This window comes from Pseudophryne corroboree, chromosome 4, assembly GCF_028390025.1.
Source record: "Pseudophryne corroboree isolate aPseCor3 chromosome 4, aPseCor3.hap2, whole genome shotgun sequence".
NCBI classification, from domain to species: domain Eukaryota; kingdom Metazoa; phylum Chordata; class Amphibia; order Anura; family Myobatrachidae; genus Pseudophryne; species Pseudophryne corroboree.
The window spans coordinates 16,366,061-16,383,584 of NC_086447.1; the positions used below are offsets into that span (position 1 = coordinate 16,366,061).

Sequence of the window (17,524 nt, forward strand, 5' to 3'; positions counted from 1 at the left end):
AATGTGTTAGCATAAAAATAAAGCCATAAAATGGAGAGCTGATTAATCACTCAATTGGATTTCTCTGCCAGCATCATTTTTTTCTCTGCAACCCCATGCTAAATTGTGCTTCCTGTTTTTTATAAATTGACTTCATCAAATCTGACTCTGATTGCATCAGAGAAGGCCAGGTACCCTACACTATAAGAGGTGGTTTGAAATTTTGACTTGTCTACTTAAAGATCACCAAAATTTGATCACACGGTCAATTACGTCCCTGGGTGGGATTAAACCACCAACCTTTCGGTTAACAGCCGAACATGCTAACAGATTGCACCACAGAGACAGCTTGCAAAAGCTTGTACTGACAAAGGCTAAAAAGCATTCATCTAGAAAGTTTCCTAGAAAAAGGTTAAAAAGGCAATAATCTGGAGAGTTTTGCAAGATTTTTCTTCCATTGACCAATGAAGAAACACATTGGTACTTTCACATGATGAAGGAGTACTTCAGGATCTCTTAAACTTACATGAGCAGCAGAGTGGCGCAGCGGAAGCGTGCTGGGCCCATAACCCAGAGGTCGATGGATCGAAACCATCCTCTGCTATGTGTACTTATTTTTTTGTTAATTAAATTCTTCCAAAACTGGGATTGATATTTTGACTCTTTTATTTTTACCTAAAGTACAATAACTTTTAACATTTTAATTTGTTTTAATAGCATATTGACAGCATTGTTTTCTTTCAGAAATCCACTTAATTTTCTTTACCCTATTACTGAAAGGGTAATTGACAAAAACAAGCTACATTGTCACCAGAAGAGCAATGCAAAATGTACAATTGATATTTCAAAATCATCTTTCCAGCTTGAATTTCAATGATGCATTGGGGCAACGATTTTGTGAGAAACATCTTCACCCTTAAAGAAAGATTTTCTTAACTTCTTACCTGTGTGCTGATTAGATATCACCTGGTTTTCACATTAAACAGATTCCCACTTGAGAAAGCAGCAAGGATGCAGTGAGGTTTATGTTTCCTGGTGTCAACCTGTATTATTTCAGTGGACATTGTAATGAGGATGCATCTTGCTGCCTTTCCAATGAAGCAAGTTTTAATCAGTAATAGGTGAAAAACCATTCCTACAAAGGTGTTAATCAGAGACTTGGCTTTGTGGACACTTTTCAGAGAGCAAATGTGTTAGCATAAAAATAAAGCCATAAAATGGAGAGCTGATTAATCACTCAATTGGATTTCTCTGCCTGCATAATTTTTTTTCTCTGCAACCCCATGCTAAATTGTGCTTTCTGTTTTTTATAAAATGACTTCATCAAATCTGACTCTGATTGCATCAGAGAAGGTCAGATACCCTACACTATAAGAGGTGGTTTGAAATTTTGACTTGTCTACTTAAAGATCACCAAAATTTGATCACACGGTCAATAACATCCCTGGGTGGGATTGAACCACCAACCTTTAGGTTAACAGCCGAATGCGCTTACCGATTGCACCACAGAGACAGCTTGCAAAAGCATGTACTGACAAAGGCTAAAAAGCATTCATCTAGAAAGTTTCCTAGAAAAAGGTTAAAAAGGCAATAATCTGGAGAGTTTTGCAAGATTTTTCTTCCATTGACCAACGAAGAAACACATTGGTACTTTCACATAATGAGTAAGTACTTCAGGATCTCTGACACTAACATGAGCAGCAGAGTGGCGCAGCGGAAGCGTGCTGGGCCCATAACCCAGAGGTCGATGGATCGAAACCATCCTCTGCTATGTGCACTTATTTTTTGGTTAATTAAATTCTTCCAAAACTGGGATTGATATTTTGACTCTTTTATTTTTACTTAAAGTACAATAACTTTTAACATTTTAATTTGTTTTAATAGTATATTGACAGCATTGTTTTCTTTCAGAAATCCACTTAATTTTCTTTACCCTATTACTGAAATGGTAATTGACAAAAACAAGCTATATTGTCACCAGAAGAGCAATGCAAAATGTACAATTGATATTTCAAAATCATCTTTCCATCTTGAATTTCAATGATGCATTGGGGCAACGATTTTGTGAGAAACATCTTCACCCTTAAAGAAAGATTTTCTTAACTTCTTACCTGTGTGCTGATTAGATATCACCTGGTTTTCACATTAAACAGATTCCCACTTGAGAAAGCAGCAAGGATGCAGTGAGGTTTATGTTTCCTGGTGTCAACCTGTATTATTTCAGTGGACATTGTAATGAGGATGCATCTTGCTGCCTTTCCAATGAAGCAAGTTTTAATCAGTAATAGGTGAAAAACCATTCCTACAAAGGTGTTAATCAGAGACTTGGCTTTGTGGACACTTTTCAGAGAGCAAATGTGTTAGCATAAAAATAAAGCCATAAAATGGAGAGCTGATTAATCACTCAATTGGATTTCTCTGCCTGCATAATTTTTTTTCTCTGCAACCCCATGCTAAATTGTGCTTTCTGTTTTTTATAAAATGACTTCATCAAATCTGACTCTGATTGCATCAGAGAAGGCCAGGTACCCTACACTATAAGAGGTGGTTTGAAATTTTGACTTGTCTACTTAAAGATCACCAAAATTTGATCACACGGTCAATAACATTCCTGGGTGGGATTGAACCACCAACCTTTAGGTTAACAGCCGAATGCGCTTACCGATTGCACCACAGAGACAGCTTGCAAAAGCATGTACTGACAAAGGCTAAAAAGCATTCATCTAGAAAGTTTCCTAGAAAAAGGTTAAAAAGGCAATAATCTGGAGAGTTTTGCAAGATTTTTCTTCCATTGACCAATGAAGAAACACATTGGTACTTTTACATGATGAAGGAGTACTTCAGGATCTCTTAAACTTACATGAGCAGCAGAGTGGCGCAGCGGAAGCGTGCTGGGCCCATAACCCAGAGGTCGATGGATTGAAACCATCCTCTGCTATGTGCACTTATTTTTTTGTTAATTAAATTCTTCCAAAACTGGGATTGATATTTTGACTCTTTTATTTTTACCTAAAGTACAGTAACTTTTAACATTTTAATTTGTTTTAATAGTATATTGACAGCATTGTTTTCTTTCAGAAATCCACTTAATTTTCTTTACCGTATTACTGAAATGGTAATTGACAAAAACAAGCTACATTGTCACCAGAAGAGCAATGCAAAATGTACAATTGATATTTCAAAATCATCTTTCCAGCTTGAATTTCAATGATGCATTGGGGCAACGATTTTGTGAGAAACATCTTCACCCTTAAAGAAAGATTTTCTTAACTTCTTACCTGTGTGCTGATTAGATATCACCTGGTTTTCACATTAAACAGATTCCCACTTGAGAAAGCAGCAAGGATGCAGTTAGGTTTATGTTTCCTGGTGTCAACCTGTATTATTTCAGTGGACATTGTAATGAGGATGCATCTTGCTGCCTTTCCAATGAAGCAAGTTTTAATCAGTAATAGGTGAAAAACCATTCCTACAAAGGTGTTAATCAGAGACTTGGCTTTGTGGACACTTTTCAGAGAGCAAATGTGTTAGCATAAAAATAAAGCCATAAAATGGAGAGCTGATTAATCACTCAATTGGATTTCTCTGCCTGCATAATTTTTTTTCTCTGCAACCCCATGCTAAATTGTGCTTTCTGTTTTTTATAAAATGACTTCATCAAATCTGACTCTGATTGCATCAGAGAAGGCCAGGTACCCTACACTATAAGAGGTGGTTTGAAATTTTGACTTGTCTACTTAAAGATCACCAAAATTTGATCACACGGTCAATAACATTCCTGGGTGGGATTGAACCACCAACCTTTAGGTTAACAGCCGAATGCGCTTACCGATTGCACCACAGAGACAGCTTGCAAAAGCATGTACTGACAAAGGCTAAAAAGCATTCATCTAGAAAGTTTCCTAGAAAAAGGTTAAAAAGGCAATAATCTGGAGAGTTTTGCAAGATTTTTCTTCCATTGACCAACGAAGAAACACATTGGTACTTTCACATAATGAGTAAGTACTTCAGGATCTCTGACACTAACATGAGCAGCAGAGTGGCGCAGCGGAAGCGTGCTGGGCCCATAACCCAGAGGTCGATGGATCGAAACCATCCTCTGCTATGTGCACTTATTTTTTGGTTAATTAAATTCTTCCAAAACTGGGATTGATATTTTGACTCTTTTATTTTTACTTAAAGTACAATAACTTTTAACATTTTAATTTGTTTTAATAGTATATTGACAGCATTGTTTTCTTTCAGAAATCCACTTAATTTTCTTTACCCTATTACTGAAATGGTAATTGACAAAAACAAGCTATATTGTCACCAGAAGAGCAATGCAAAATGTACAATTGATATTTCAAAATCATCTTTCCATCTTGAATTTCAATGATGCATTGGGGCAACGATTTTGTGAGAAACATCTTCACCCTTAAAGAAAGATTTTCTTAACTTCTTACCTGTGTGCTGATTAGATATCACCTGGCTTTCACATTAAACAGATTCCCACTTGAGAAAGCAGCAAGGATGCAGTGAGGTTTATGTTTCCTGGTGTCAACCTGTATTATTTCAGTGGACATTGTAATGAGGATGCATCTTGCTGCCTTTCCAATGAAGCAAGTTTTAATCAGTAATAGGTGAAAAACCATTCCTACAAAGGTGTTAATCAGAGACTTGGCTTTGTGGACACTTTTCAGAGAGCAAATGTGTTAGCATAAAAATAAAGCCATAAAATGGAGAGCTGATTAATCACTCAATTGGATTTCTCTGCCTGCATAATTTTTTTTCTCTGCATCCCCATGCTAAATTGTGCTTCCTGTTTTTTATAAAATGACTTAATCAAATCTGACTCTGATTGCATCAGAGAAGGCCAGATACCCTACACTATAAGAGGTGGTTTGAAATTTTGACTTGTCTACTTAAAGATCACCAAAATTTGATCACACGGTCAATTACGTCCCTGGGTGGGATTAAACCACCATCCTTTCGGTTAACAGCCGAACGCGCTAACAGATTGCATCACAGAGACAGCTTGCAAAAGCTTGTACTGACAAAGGCTAAAAAGCATTCATCTAGAAAGTTTCCTAGAAAAAGGTTAAAAAGGCAATAATCTGGAGAGTTTTGCAAGATTTTTCTTCCATTGACCAATGAAGAAACACATTGGTACTTTTACATGATGAAGGAGTACTTCAGGATCTCTTAAACTTACATGAGCAGCAGAGTGGCGCAGCGGAAGCGTGCTGGGCCCATAACCAAGAGGTCGATGGATCGAAACCATCCTCTGCTATGTGCACTTATTTTTTTGTTAATTAAATTCTTCCAAAACTGGGATTGATATTTTGACTCTTTTATTTTTACCTAAAGTACAGTAACTTTTAACATTTTAATTTGTTTTAATAGTATATTGACAGCATTGTTTTCTTTCAGAAATCCACTTAATTTTCTTTACCCTATTACTGAAATGGTAATTGACAAAAACAAGCTACATTGTCACCAGAAGAGCAATGCAAAATGTACAATTGATATTTCAAAATCATCTTTCCAGCTTGAATTTCAATGATGCATTGGGGCAACGATTTTGTGAGAAACATCTTCACCCTTAAAGAAAGATTTTCTTAACTTCTTACCTGTGTGCTGATTAGATATCACCTGGTTTTCACATTAAACAGATTCCCACTTGAGAAAGCAGCAAGGATGCAGTGAGGTTTATGTTTCCTGGTGTCAACCTGTATTATTTCAGTGGACATTGTAATGAGGATGCATCTTGCTGCCTTTCCAATGAAGCAAGTTTTAATCAGTAATAGGTGAAAAACCATTCCTACAAAGGTGTTAATCAGAGACTTGGCTTTGTGGACACTTTTCAGAGAGCAAATGTGTTAGCATAAAAATAAAGCCATAAAATGGAGAGCTGATTAATCACTCAATTGGATTTCTCTGCCTGCATAATTTTTTTTCTCTGCAACCCCATGCTAAATTGTGCTTCCTGTTTTTTATAAAATGACTTAATCAAATCTGACTCTGGTTGCATCAGAGAAGGCCAGATACCCTACACTATAAGAGGTGGTTTGAAATTTTGACTTGTCTACTTAAAGATCACCAAAATTTGATCACACGGTCAATAACATTCCTGGGTGGGATTGAACCACCAACCTTTAGGTTAACAGCCGAACGCGCTAACAGATTGCACCACAGAGACAGCTTGCAAAAGCTTGTACTGACAAAGGCTAAAAAGCATTCATCTAGAAAGTCTCCTAGAAAAAGGTTAAAAAGGCAATAATCTGGAGAGTTTTGCAAGATTTTTCTTCCATTGACCAATGAAGAAACACATTGGTACTTTTACATAATGAAGGAGTACTTCAGGATCTCTTAAACTTACATGAGCAGCAGAGTGGCGCAGCGGAAGCGTGCTGGGCCCATAACCCAGAGGTCGATGGATCGAAACCATCCTCTGCTATGTGCACTTATTTTTTTGTTAATTAAATTCTTCCAAAACTGGGATTGATATTTTGACTCTTTTATTTTTACCTAAAGTACAATAACTTTTAACATTTTAATTTGTTTTAATAGTATATTGACAGCATTGTTTTCTTTCAGAAATCCACTTAATTTTCTTTACCCTATTACTGAAATGGTAATTGACAAAAACAAGCTACATTGTCACCAGAAGAGCAATGCAAAATGTACAATTGATATTTCAAAATCATCTTTCCAGCTTGAATTTCAATGATGCATTGGGGCAACGATTTTGTGAGAAACATCTTCACCCTTAAAGAAAGATTTTCTTAACTTCTTACCTGTGTGCTGATTAGATATCACCTGGTTTTCACATTAAACAGATTCCCACTTGAGAAAGCAGCAAGGATGCAGTGAGGTTTATGTTTCCTGGTGTCAACCTGTATTATTTCAGTGGACATTGTAATGAGGATGCATCTTGCTGCCTTTCCAATGAAGCAAGTTTTAATCAGTAATAGGTGAAAAACCATTCCTACAAAGGTGTTAATCAGAGACTTGGCTTTGTGGACACTTTTCAGAGAGCAAATGTGTTAGCATAAAAATAAAGCCATAAAATGGAGAGCTGATTAATCACTCAATTGGATTTCTCTGCCTGCATAATTTTTTTTCTCTGCAACCCCATGCTAAATTGTGCTTCCTGTTTTTTATAAAATGACTTAATAAAATCTGACTCTGATTGCATCAGAGAAGGCCAGGTACCTTACACTATAAGAGGTGGTTTGAAATTTTGACTTGTCTACTTAAAGATCACCAAAATTTGATCACACGGTCAACAACATCCCTGGGTGGGATTGAACCACCAACCTTTAGGTTAACAGCCGAATGCGGTTACCGATTGCGCCACAGAGACAGCTTGCAAAAGCATGTACTGACAAAGGCTAAAAAGCATTCATCTAGAAAGTTTCCTAGAAAAAGGTTAAAAAGGCAATAATCTGGAGAGTTTTGCAAGATTTTTCTTCCATTGACCAACGAAGAAACACATTGGTACTTTCACATGATGAGTGAGTACTTCAGGATCTCTGACACTAACATGAGCAGCAGAGTGGCGCAGCGGAAGCGTGCTGGGCCCATAACCCAGAGGTCGATGGATCGAAACCATCCTCTGCTATGTGCACTTATTTTTTGGTTAATTAAATTCTTCCAAAACTGGGATTGATATTTTGACTCTTTTATTTTTACTTAAAGTACAATAACTTTTAACATTTTAATTTGTTTTAATAGTATATTGACAGCATTGTTTTCTTTCAGAAATCCACTTAATTTTCTTTACCCTATTACTGAAATGGTAATTGACAAAAATAAGCTACATTGTCACCAGAAGAGCAATGCAAAATGTACAATTGATATTTCAAAATCATCTTTCCAGCTTGAATTTCAATGATGCATTGGGGCAACGATTTTGTGAGAAACATCTTCACCCTTAAAGAAAGATTTTCTTAACTTCTTACCTGTGTGCTGATTAGATATCACCTGGTTTTCACATTAAACAGATTCCCACTTGAGAAAGCAGCAAGGATGCAGTGAGGTTTATGTTTCCTGGTGTCAACCTGTATTATTTCAGTGGACATTGTAATGAGGATGCATCTTGCTGCCTTTCCAATGAAGCAAGTTTTAATCAGTGATAGGTGAAAAACCATTCCTACAAAGGTGTTAATCAGAGACTTGGCTTTGTGGACACTTTTCAGAGAGCAAATGTGTTAGCATAAAAATAAAGCCATAAAATGGAGAGCTGATTAATCACTCAATTGGATTTCTCTGCCTGCATAATTTTTTTTCTCTGCAACCCCATGCTAAATTGTGCTTCCTGTTTTTTATAAAATGACTTAATCAAATCTGATTGCATCAGAGAAGGCCAGGTACCCTACACTATAAGAGGTGGTTTGAAATTTTGACTTGTCTACTTAAAGATCACCAACATTTGATCACACGGTCAATAACATCCCTGGGTGGGATTGAACCACCAACCTTTAGGTTAACAGCCGAATGCGCTTACCGATTACGCCACAGAGACAGCTTGCAAAAGCATGTACTGACAAAGGCTAAAAAGCATTCATCTAGAAAGTTTCCTAGAAAAAGGTTAAAAAGGCAATAATCTGGAGAGTTTTGCAATATTTTTCTTCCATTGACCAATGAAGAAACACATTGGTACTTTCACATGATGAGTGAGTACTTCAGGATCTCTGACACTAACATGAGCAGCAGAGTGGCGCAGCGGAAGCGTGCTGGGCCCATAACCCAGAGGTCGATGGATCGAAACCATCCTCTGCTATGTGCACTTATTTTTTTGTTAATTAAATTCTTCCAAAACTGGGATTGATATTTTGACTCTTTTATTTTTACCTAAAATACAATAACTTTTAACATTTTAATTTGTTTTAATAGTATATTGACAGCATTGTTTTCTTTCAGAAATCCACTTAATTTTCTTTACCCTATTACTGAAATGGTAATTGACAAAAACAAGCTACATTGTCACCAGAAGAGCAATGCAAAATGTACAATTGATATTTCAAAATCATCTTTCCAGCTTGAATTTCAATGATGCATTGGGGCAACAATTTTGTGAGAAACATCTTCACCCTTAAATAAAGATTTTCTTAACTTCTTACCTGTGTGCTGATTAGATATCACCTGGTTTTCACATTAAACAGATTCCCACTTGAGAAAGCAGCAAGGATGCAGTGAGGTTTATGTTTCCTGGTGTCAACCTGTATTATTTCAGTGGACATTGTAATGAGGATGCATCTTGCTGCCTTTCCAATGAAGCAAGTTTTAATCAGTAATAGGTGAAAAACCATTCCTACAAAGGTGTTAATCAGAGACTTGGCTTTGTGGACACTTTTTAGAGAGCAAATGTGTTAGCATAAAAATAAAGCCATAAAATGGAGAGCTGATTAATCACTCAATTGGATTTCTCTGCCTGCATAATTTTTTTTCTCTGCAACCCCATGCTAAATTGTGCTTCCTGTTTTTTATAAAATGACTTCATCAAATCTGACTGCATCAGAGAAGGCCAGGTACCCTACACTATAAGAGGTGGTTTGAAATTTTGACTTGTCTACTTAAAGATCACCAAAATTTGATCACATTTACAGTTAAGTCCCTGGGTGGGATTGAACCACCAACCTTTCGGTTAACAGCCGAATGCACTAACCGATTGCGCCACAGAGACAGCTTGCAAAAGCATGTACTGACAAAGGCTAAAAAGCATTCATCTAGAAAGTTTCCTAGAAAAAGGTTAAAAAGGCAATAATCTGGAGAGTTTTGCAAGATTTTTCTTCCATTGACCAACGAAGAAACACATTGGTACTTTCACATGATGAGTGAGTACTTCAGGATCTCTTACACTTACACGAGCAGCAGAGTGGCGCAGCGGAAGCGTGCTGGGCCCATAACCCAGAGGTCGATGGATCGAAACCATCCTCTGCTATGTGCACTTAATTTTTTGTTAATTAAATTCTTCCAAAACTGGGATTGATATTTTGACTCTTTTATTTTTACTTAAAGTACAATAACTTTTAACATTTTAATTTGTTTTAATAGTATATTGACAGCATTGTTTTCTTTCAGAAATCCACTTAATTTTCTTTACCCTATTACTGAAATGGTAATTGACAAAAACAAGCTACATTGTCACCAGAAGAGCAATGCAAAATGTACAATTGATATTTCAAAATCATCTTTCCAGCTTGAATTTCAATGATGCATTGGGGCAACAATTTTGTGAGAAACATCTTTACCCTTAAATAAAGATTTTCTTAACTTCTTACCTGTGTGCTGATTAGATATCACCTGGTTTTCACATTAAACAGATTCCCACTTGAGAAAGCAGCAAGGATGCAGTGAGGTTTATGTTTCCTGGTGTCAACCTGTATTATTTCAGTGGACATTGTAATGAGGATGCATCTTGCTGCCTTTCCAATGAAGCAAGTTTTAATCAGTAATAGGTGAAAAACCATTCCTACAAAGGTGTTAATCAGAGACTTGGCTTTGTGGACACTTTTTAGAGAGCAAATGTGTTAGCATAAAAATAAAGCCATAAAATGGAGAGCTGATTAATCACTCAATTGGATTTCTCTGCCTGCATAATTTTTTTTCTCTGCAACCCCATGCTAAATTGTGCTTCCTGTTTTTATAAAATGACTTAATCAAATCTGACTCTGATTGCATCAGAGAAGGCCAGGTACCCTACACTATAAGAGGTGGTTTGAAATTTTGACTTGTCTACTTAAAGATCACCAAAATTTGATCACACGGTCAATAACATCTCTGGGTGGGATTGAACCACCAACCTTTAGGTTAACAGCCGAATGCGCTTACCAATTGCGCCACAGAGACAGCTTGCAAAAGTATGTACTGACAAAGGCTAAAAAGCATTCATCTAGATAGTTTCCTAGAAAAAGGTTAAAAAGGCAATAATCTGGAGAGTTTTGCAAGATTTTTCTTCCATTGACCAACGAAGAAACACATTGGTACTTTCACATGATGAGTGAGTACTTCAGGATCTCTGACACTAGCATGAGCAGCAGAGTGGCGCAGCGGAAGCGTGCTGGGCCCATAACCCAGAGGTCTATGGATCGAAACCATCCTCTGCTATGTGCACTTATTTTTTTGTTAATTAAATTCTTCCAAAACTGGAATTGATATTTTGACTCTTTTATTTTTACTTAAAGTACAATAACTTTTAACATTTTAATTTGTTTTAATAGTATATTGACAGCATTGTTTTCTTTCAGAAATCCACTTAATTTTCTTTACCCTATTACTGAAATGGTAATTGACAAAAACAAGCTACATTGTCACCAGAAGAGCAATGCAAAATGTACAATTGATATTTCAAAATCATCTTTCCATCTTGAATTTCAATGATGCATTGGGGCAACGATTTTGTGAGAAACATCTTCACCCTTAAAGAAAGATTTTCTTAACTTCTTACCTGTGTGCTGATTAGATATCACCTGGTTTTCACATTAAACAGATTCCCACTTGAGAAAGCAGCAAGGATGCAGTGAGGTTTATGTTTCCTGGTGTCAACCTGTATTATTTCAGTGGACATTGTAATGAGGATGCATCTTGCTGCCTTTCCAATGAAGCAAGTTTTAATCAGTAATAGGTGAAAAACCATTCCTACAAAGGTGTTAATCAGAGACTTGGCTTTGTGGACACTTTTCAGAGAGCAAATGTGTTAGCATAAAAATAAAGCCATAAAATGGAGAGCTGATTAATCACTCAATTGGATTTCTCTGCCTGCATAATTTTTTTTCTCTGCACCCCCATGCTAAATTGTGCTTCCTGTTTTTTATAAATTGACTTCATCAAATCTGACTGCATCAGAGAAGGCCAGGTACTCTACACTATAAGAGGTGGTTTGAAATTTTGACTTGTCTACTTAAAGATCACCAAAATTTGATCACACGGTCAATAGCATCCCTGGGTGGGATTGAACCACCAACCTTTAGGTTAACAGCCGAATGCACTAACCGATTGCGCCACAGAGACAGCTTGCAAAAACATTTACTGACAAAGGCTAAAAAGCATTCATCTAGAAAGTTTCCTAGAAAATGGTTAAAAAGGCAATAATCTGGAGAGTTTTGCAAGATTTTTCTTCCATTGACCAACGAAGAAACACATTGGTATTTTCACATGATGAGTGAGTACTTCAGGATCTCTTACACTTACACGAGCAGCAGAGTGGCGCAGCGGAAGCGTGCTGGGCCCATAACCCAGAGGTCGATGGATCGAAACCATCCTCTGCTATGTGCACTTATTTTTTTGTTAATTAAATTCTTCCAAAACTGGGATTGATATTTTGACTCTTTTATTTTTACTTAAAGTACAATAACTTTTAACATTTTAATTTGTTTTAATAGTATATTGACAGCATTGTTTTCTTTCAGAAATCCACTTAATTTTCTTTACCCTATTACTGAAATGGTAATTGACAAAAACAAGCTACATTGTCACCAGAAGAGCAATGCAAAATGTACAATTGATATTTCAAAATCATCTTTCCAGCTTGAATTTCAATGATGCATTGGGGCAACAATTTTGTGAGAAGCATCTTCACCCTTAAATAAAGATTTTCTTAACTTCTTACCTGTGTGCTTATTAGATATCACCTGGTTTTCACATTAAACAGATTCCCACTTCAGAAAGCAGCAAGGATGCAGTGAGGTTTATGTTTCCTGGTGTCAACCTGTATTATTTCAGTGGACATTGTAATGAGGATGCATCTTGCTTCCTTTCCAATGAAGCAAGTTTTAATCAGTAATAGGTGAAAAACCATTCCTACAAAGGTTTTAATCAGAGACTTGGCTTTGTGGACACTTTTCAAAGAGCAAATGTGTTAGCATAAAAATAAAGCCATAAAATGGAGAGCTGATTAATCACTCAATTGGATTTCTCTGCCTGCATAATTTTTTTTCTCTGCAACCCCATGCTAAATTGTGCATCCTGTTTTTTATAAAATGACTTAATCAAATCAGACTCTGATTGCATCAGAGAAGGCCAGGTACCCTACACTATAAGAGGTGGTTTGAAATTTTGACTTGTCTACTTAAAGATCACCAAAATTTGATCACATGTTCAGTTACTTCCCTGGGTGGGATTGAACCACCAACCTTTCGGTTAACAGCCGAATGCACTAACCGATTGCGCCACAGAGACAACTTGCAAAAGCATGTACTGACAAAGGCTAAAAAGCATTCATCTAGAAAGTTTCCTAGAAAAAGCTTAAAAAGGCAATAATCTGGAGAGTTTTGCAAGATTTTTCATCCATTGACCAACGAAGAAACACATTGGTACTTTCACATAATGAGTGAGTACATCAGGATCTCTGACACTAACATGAGCAGCAGAGTGGCGCAGCGGAAGCGTGCTGGGCCCATAACCCAGAGGTCGATGGATCGAAACCATCCTCTGCTATGTGCGCTTAATTTTATGTTAATTAAATTCTTCCAAAACTGGGATTGATATTTTGACTCTTTTATTTTTACTTAAAGTACAATAACGTTTAACATTTTAATTTGTTTTAATAGTATATTGACAGCATTGATTTCTTTCAGAAATCCACTTAATTTTCTTTACCCTATTACTGAAATGGTAATTGACAAAAACAAGCTACATTGTCACCAGAAGAGCAATGCAAAATGTACAATTGATATTTCAAAATCATCTTTCCAGCTTGAATTTCAATGATGCATTGGGGCAACAATTTTGTGAGAAACATCTTCACCCTTAAATAAAGATTTTCTTAACTTCTTACCTGTGTGCTGATTAGATATCACCTGGTTTTCACATTAAACAGATTCCCACTTGAGAAAGCAGCAAGGATGCAGTGAAGTTTATGTTTCCTGGTGTCAACCTGTATTATTTCAGTGGACATTGTAATGAGGATGCATCTTGCTGCCTTTCCAATGAAGCAAGTTTTAATCAGTAATAGGTGAAAAACCATTCCTACAAAGGTGTTAATCAGAGACTTGGCTTTGTGGACACTTTTCAGAGAGCAAATGTGTTAGCATAAAAATAAAGCCATAAAATGGAGAGCTGATTAATCACTCAATTGGATTTCTCTGCCTGCATAATTTTTTTTCTCTGCAACCCCATGCTAAATTGTGCTTCCTGTTTTTTATAAAATGACTTAATCAAATCTGACTCTGATTGCATCAGAGAAGGCTAGGTACCCTACACTATAAGAGGTGGTTTGAAATTTTGACTTGTCTACTTAAAGATCACCAAAATTTGATCGCATGGTCAATAACATCCCTGGGTGGGATTGAACCACCAACCTTTAGGTTAACAGCCGAATGCGCTTACCGATTGCGCCACAGAGACAGCTTGCAAAAGCATGTACTGACAAAGGCTAAAAAGCATTCATCTAGAAAGTTTCCTAGAAAAAGCTTAAAAAGGCAATAATCTGGAGAGTTTTGCAAGATTTTTCTTCCATTGACCAACGAAGAAACACATTGGTACTTTCACATGATGAGTGAGTACATCAGGATCTCTGACACTAACATGAGCAGCAGAGTGGCGCAGCGGAAGCGTGCTGGGCCCATAACCCAGAGGTCGATGGATCGAAACCATCCTCTGCTATGTGCACTTAATTTTTTGTTAATTAAATTCTTCCAAAACTGGGATTGATATTTTGACTCTTTTATTTTTACTTAAAGTACAATAACTTTTAACATTTTAATTTGTTTTAATAGTATATTGACAGCATTGTTTTCTTTCAGAAATACACTTAATTTTCTTTACCCTATTACTGAAATGGTAATTGACAAAAACAAGCTACATTGTCACCAGAAGAGCAATGCAAAATGTACAATTGATATTTCAAAATCATCTTTCCAGCTTGAATTTCAATGATGCATTGGGGCAACAATTTTGTGAGAAACATCTTCACCCTTAAATAAAGATTTTCTTAACTTCTTACCTGTGTGCTGATTAGATATCACCTGGTTTTCACATTAAACAGATTCCCACTTCAGAAAGCAGCAAGGATGCAGTGAGGTTTATGTTTCCTGGTGTCAACCTGTATTATTTCAGTGGACATTGTAATGAGGATGCATCTTGCTTCCTTTCCAATGAAGCAAGTTTTAATCAGTAATAGGTGAAAAACCATTCCTACAAAGGTTTTAATCAGAGACTTGGCTTTGTGGACACTTTTCAAAGAGCAAATGTGTTAGCATAAAAATAAAGCCATAAAATGGAGAGCTGATTAATCACTCAATTGGATTTCTCTGCCTGCATAATTTTTTTTCTCTGCAACCCCATGCTAAATTGTGCTTCCTGTTTTTTATAAAATGACTTAATCAAATCAGACTCTGATTGCATCAGAGAAGGCCAGGTACCCTACACTATAAGAGGTGGTTTGAAATTTTGACTTGTCTACTTAAAGATCACCAAAATTTGATCACATGTTCAGTTACTTCCCTGGGTGGGATTGAACCACCAACCTTTCGGTTAACAGCCGAATGCACTAACCGATTGCGCCACAGAGACAACTTGCAAAAGCATGTACTGACAAAGGCTAAAAAGCATTCATCTAGAAAGTTTCCTAGAAAAAGCTTAAAAAGGCAATAATCTGGAGAGTTTAGCAAGATTTTTTCCATTGACCAACGAAGAAACACATTGGTACTTTCACATAATGAGTGAGTACATCAGGATCTCTGACACTAACATGAGCAGCAGAGTGGCGCAGCGGAAGCGTGCTGGGCCCATAACCCAGAGGTCGATGGATCGAAACCATCCTCTGCTATGTGCGCTTAATTTTATGTTAATTAAATTCTTCCAAAACTGGGATTGATATTTTGACTCTTTTATTTTTACTTAAAGTACAATAACTTTTAACATTTTAATTTGTTTTAATAGTATATTGACAGCATTGTTTTCTTTCAGAAATCCACTTAATTTTCTTTACCCTATTACTGAAATGGTAATTGACAAAAACAAGCTACATTGTCACCAGAAGAGCAATGCAAAATGTACAATTGATATTTCAAAATCATCTTTCCCGCTTGAATTTCAATGATGCATTGGGGCAACAATTTTGTGAGAAACATCTTCACCCTTAAATAAAGATTTTCTTAACTTCTTACCTGTGTGCTGATTAGATATCACCTGGTTTTCACATTAAACAGATTCCCACTTGAGAAAGCAGCAAGGATGCAGTGAAGTTTATGTTTCCTGGTGTCAACCTGTATTATTTCAGTGGACATTGTAATGAGGATGCATCTTGCTGCCTTTCCAATGAAGCAAGTTTTAATCAGTAATAGGTGAAAAACCATTCCTACAAAGGTGTTAATCAGAGACTTGGCTTTGTGGACACTTTTCAGAGAGCAAATGTGTTAGCATAAAAATAAAGCCATAAAATGGAGAGCTGATTAATCACTCAATTGGATTTCTCTGCCTGCATAATTTTTTTTCTCTGCAACCCCATGCTAAATTGTGCTTCCTGTTTTTTATAAAATGACTTAATCAAATCTGACTGCATCAGAGAAGGCCAGGTACCCTACACTATAAGAGGTGGTTTGAAATTTTGACTAGTCTACTTAAAGATCACCAAAATTTGATCACACGGTCAATAACATCTCTGGGTGGGATTGAACCACCAACCTTTAGGTTAACAGCCGAATGCGCTTACCGATTGCGCCACAGAGACAGCTTGCAAAAGCATGTACTGACAAAGGCTGAAAAGCATTCATCTAGAAAGTTTCCTAGAAAAGCTTAAAAAGGCAATAATCTGGAGAGTTTTGCAAGATTTTTCTTCCATTGACCAACGAAGAAACACATTGGTACTTTCACATGATGAGTGAGTACATCAGGATCTCTGACACTAACATGAGCAGCAGAGTGGCGCAGCGGAAGCGTGCTGGGCCCATAACCCAGAGGTTGATGGATCGAAACCATCCTCTGCTATGTGCGCTTAATTTTATGTTAATTAAATTCTTCCAAAACTGGGATTGATATTTTGACTCTTTTATTTTTACTTAAAGTACAATAACTTTTAACATTTTAATTTGTTTTAATAGTATATTGACAGCATTGTTTTCTTTCAGAAATCCACTTAATTTTCTTTACCCTATTACTGAAATGGTAATTGACAAAAAACAAGCTACATTGTCACCAGAAGAGCAATGCAAAATGTACAATTGATATTTCAAAATCATCTTTCCAGCTTGAATTTCAATGATGCATTGGGGCAACAATTTTGTGAGAAACATCTTCACCCTTAAATAAAGATTTTCTTAACTTCTTACCTGTGTGCTGATTAGATATCACCTGGTTTTCACATTAAACAGATTCCCACTTGAGAAAGCAGCAAGGATGCAGTGAGGTTTATGTTTCCTGGTGTCAACCTGTATTATTTCAGTGGACATTGTAATGAGGATGCATCTTGCTGCCTTTCCAATGAAGCAAGTTTTAATCAGTAATAGGTGAAAAACCATTCCTACAAAGGTGTTAATCAGAAACGTGGCTTTGTGGACACTTTTCAGAGAGCAATTGTGTTAGCATAAAAATAAAGCCATAAAATGGAGAGCTGATTAAT

The 17,524-nt window shown here is 36.5% G+C and overlaps 13 non-coding genes across 13 annotated transcripts; 12 read left to right on the top strand and 1 right to left on the bottom strand.

Moving 5' to 3' along the window:
• Nucleotides 1–511: 511 nt before the first annotated feature.
• TRNAM-CAU (transfer RNA methionine (anticodon CAU)) lies at nucleotides 512–583 on the top strand. The gene has a single exon. It is a non-coding gene; the product is annotated as a tRNA-Met (tRNA).
• A 1,095-nt stretch (nucleotides 584–1,678) lies between these two features.
• On the top strand, nucleotides 1,679–1,750 carry TRNAM-CAU (transfer RNA methionine (anticodon CAU)). Its single transcript has one exon. It is a non-coding gene; the product is annotated as a tRNA-Met (tRNA).
• Nucleotides 1,751–4,012: 2,262 nt separating this feature from the next.
• TRNAM-CAU (transfer RNA methionine (anticodon CAU)) lies at nucleotides 4,013–4,084 on the top strand. The gene has a single exon. It is a non-coding gene; the product is annotated as a tRNA-Met (tRNA).
• Nucleotides 4,085–6,346: 2,262 nt separating this feature from the next.
• TRNAM-CAU (transfer RNA methionine (anticodon CAU)) lies at nucleotides 6,347–6,418 on the top strand. The gene has a single exon. It is a non-coding gene; the product is annotated as a tRNA-Met (tRNA).
• Nucleotides 6,419–7,513: 1,095 nt separating this feature from the next.
• TRNAM-CAU (transfer RNA methionine (anticodon CAU)) lies at nucleotides 7,514–7,585 on the top strand. The gene has a single exon. It is a non-coding gene; the product is annotated as a tRNA-Met (tRNA).
• Nucleotides 7,586–8,674: 1,089 nt separating this feature from the next.
• TRNAM-CAU (transfer RNA methionine (anticodon CAU)) lies at nucleotides 8,675–8,746 on the top strand. The gene has a single exon. It is a non-coding gene; the product is annotated as a tRNA-Met (tRNA).
• Nucleotides 8,747–9,575: 829 nt separating this feature from the next.
• Nucleotides 9,576–9,649, bottom strand: TRNAN-GUU (transfer RNA asparagine (anticodon GUU)). Its single transcript has one exon. It is a non-coding gene; the product is annotated as a tRNA-Asn (tRNA).
• Nucleotides 9,650–9,835: 186 nt separating this feature from the next.
• Nucleotides 9,836–9,907, top strand: TRNAM-CAU (transfer RNA methionine (anticodon CAU)). Its single transcript has one exon. It is a non-coding gene; the product is annotated as a tRNA-Met (tRNA).
• A 2,255-nt stretch (nucleotides 9,908–12,162) lies between these two features.
• Nucleotides 12,163–12,234, top strand: TRNAM-CAU (transfer RNA methionine (anticodon CAU)). Its single transcript has one exon. It is a non-coding gene; the product is annotated as a tRNA-Met (tRNA).
• A 1,095-nt stretch (nucleotides 12,235–13,329) lies between these two features.
• TRNAM-CAU (transfer RNA methionine (anticodon CAU)) lies at nucleotides 13,330–13,401 on the top strand. The gene has a single exon. It is a non-coding gene; the product is annotated as a tRNA-Met (tRNA).
• Nucleotides 13,402–14,496: 1,095 nt separating this feature from the next.
• TRNAM-CAU (transfer RNA methionine (anticodon CAU)) lies at nucleotides 14,497–14,568 on the top strand. Its single transcript has one exon. It is a non-coding gene; the product is annotated as a tRNA-Met (tRNA).
• A 1,093-nt stretch (nucleotides 14,569–15,661) lies between these two features.
• On the top strand, nucleotides 15,662–15,733 carry TRNAM-CAU (transfer RNA methionine (anticodon CAU)). Its single transcript has one exon. It is a non-coding gene; the product is annotated as a tRNA-Met (tRNA).
• A 1,088-nt stretch (nucleotides 15,734–16,821) lies between these two features.
• On the top strand, nucleotides 16,822–16,893 carry TRNAM-CAU (transfer RNA methionine (anticodon CAU)). The gene has a single exon. It is a non-coding gene; the product is annotated as a tRNA-Met (tRNA).
• The last annotated feature ends 631 nt before the right edge of the window (nucleotides 16,894–17,524 follow it).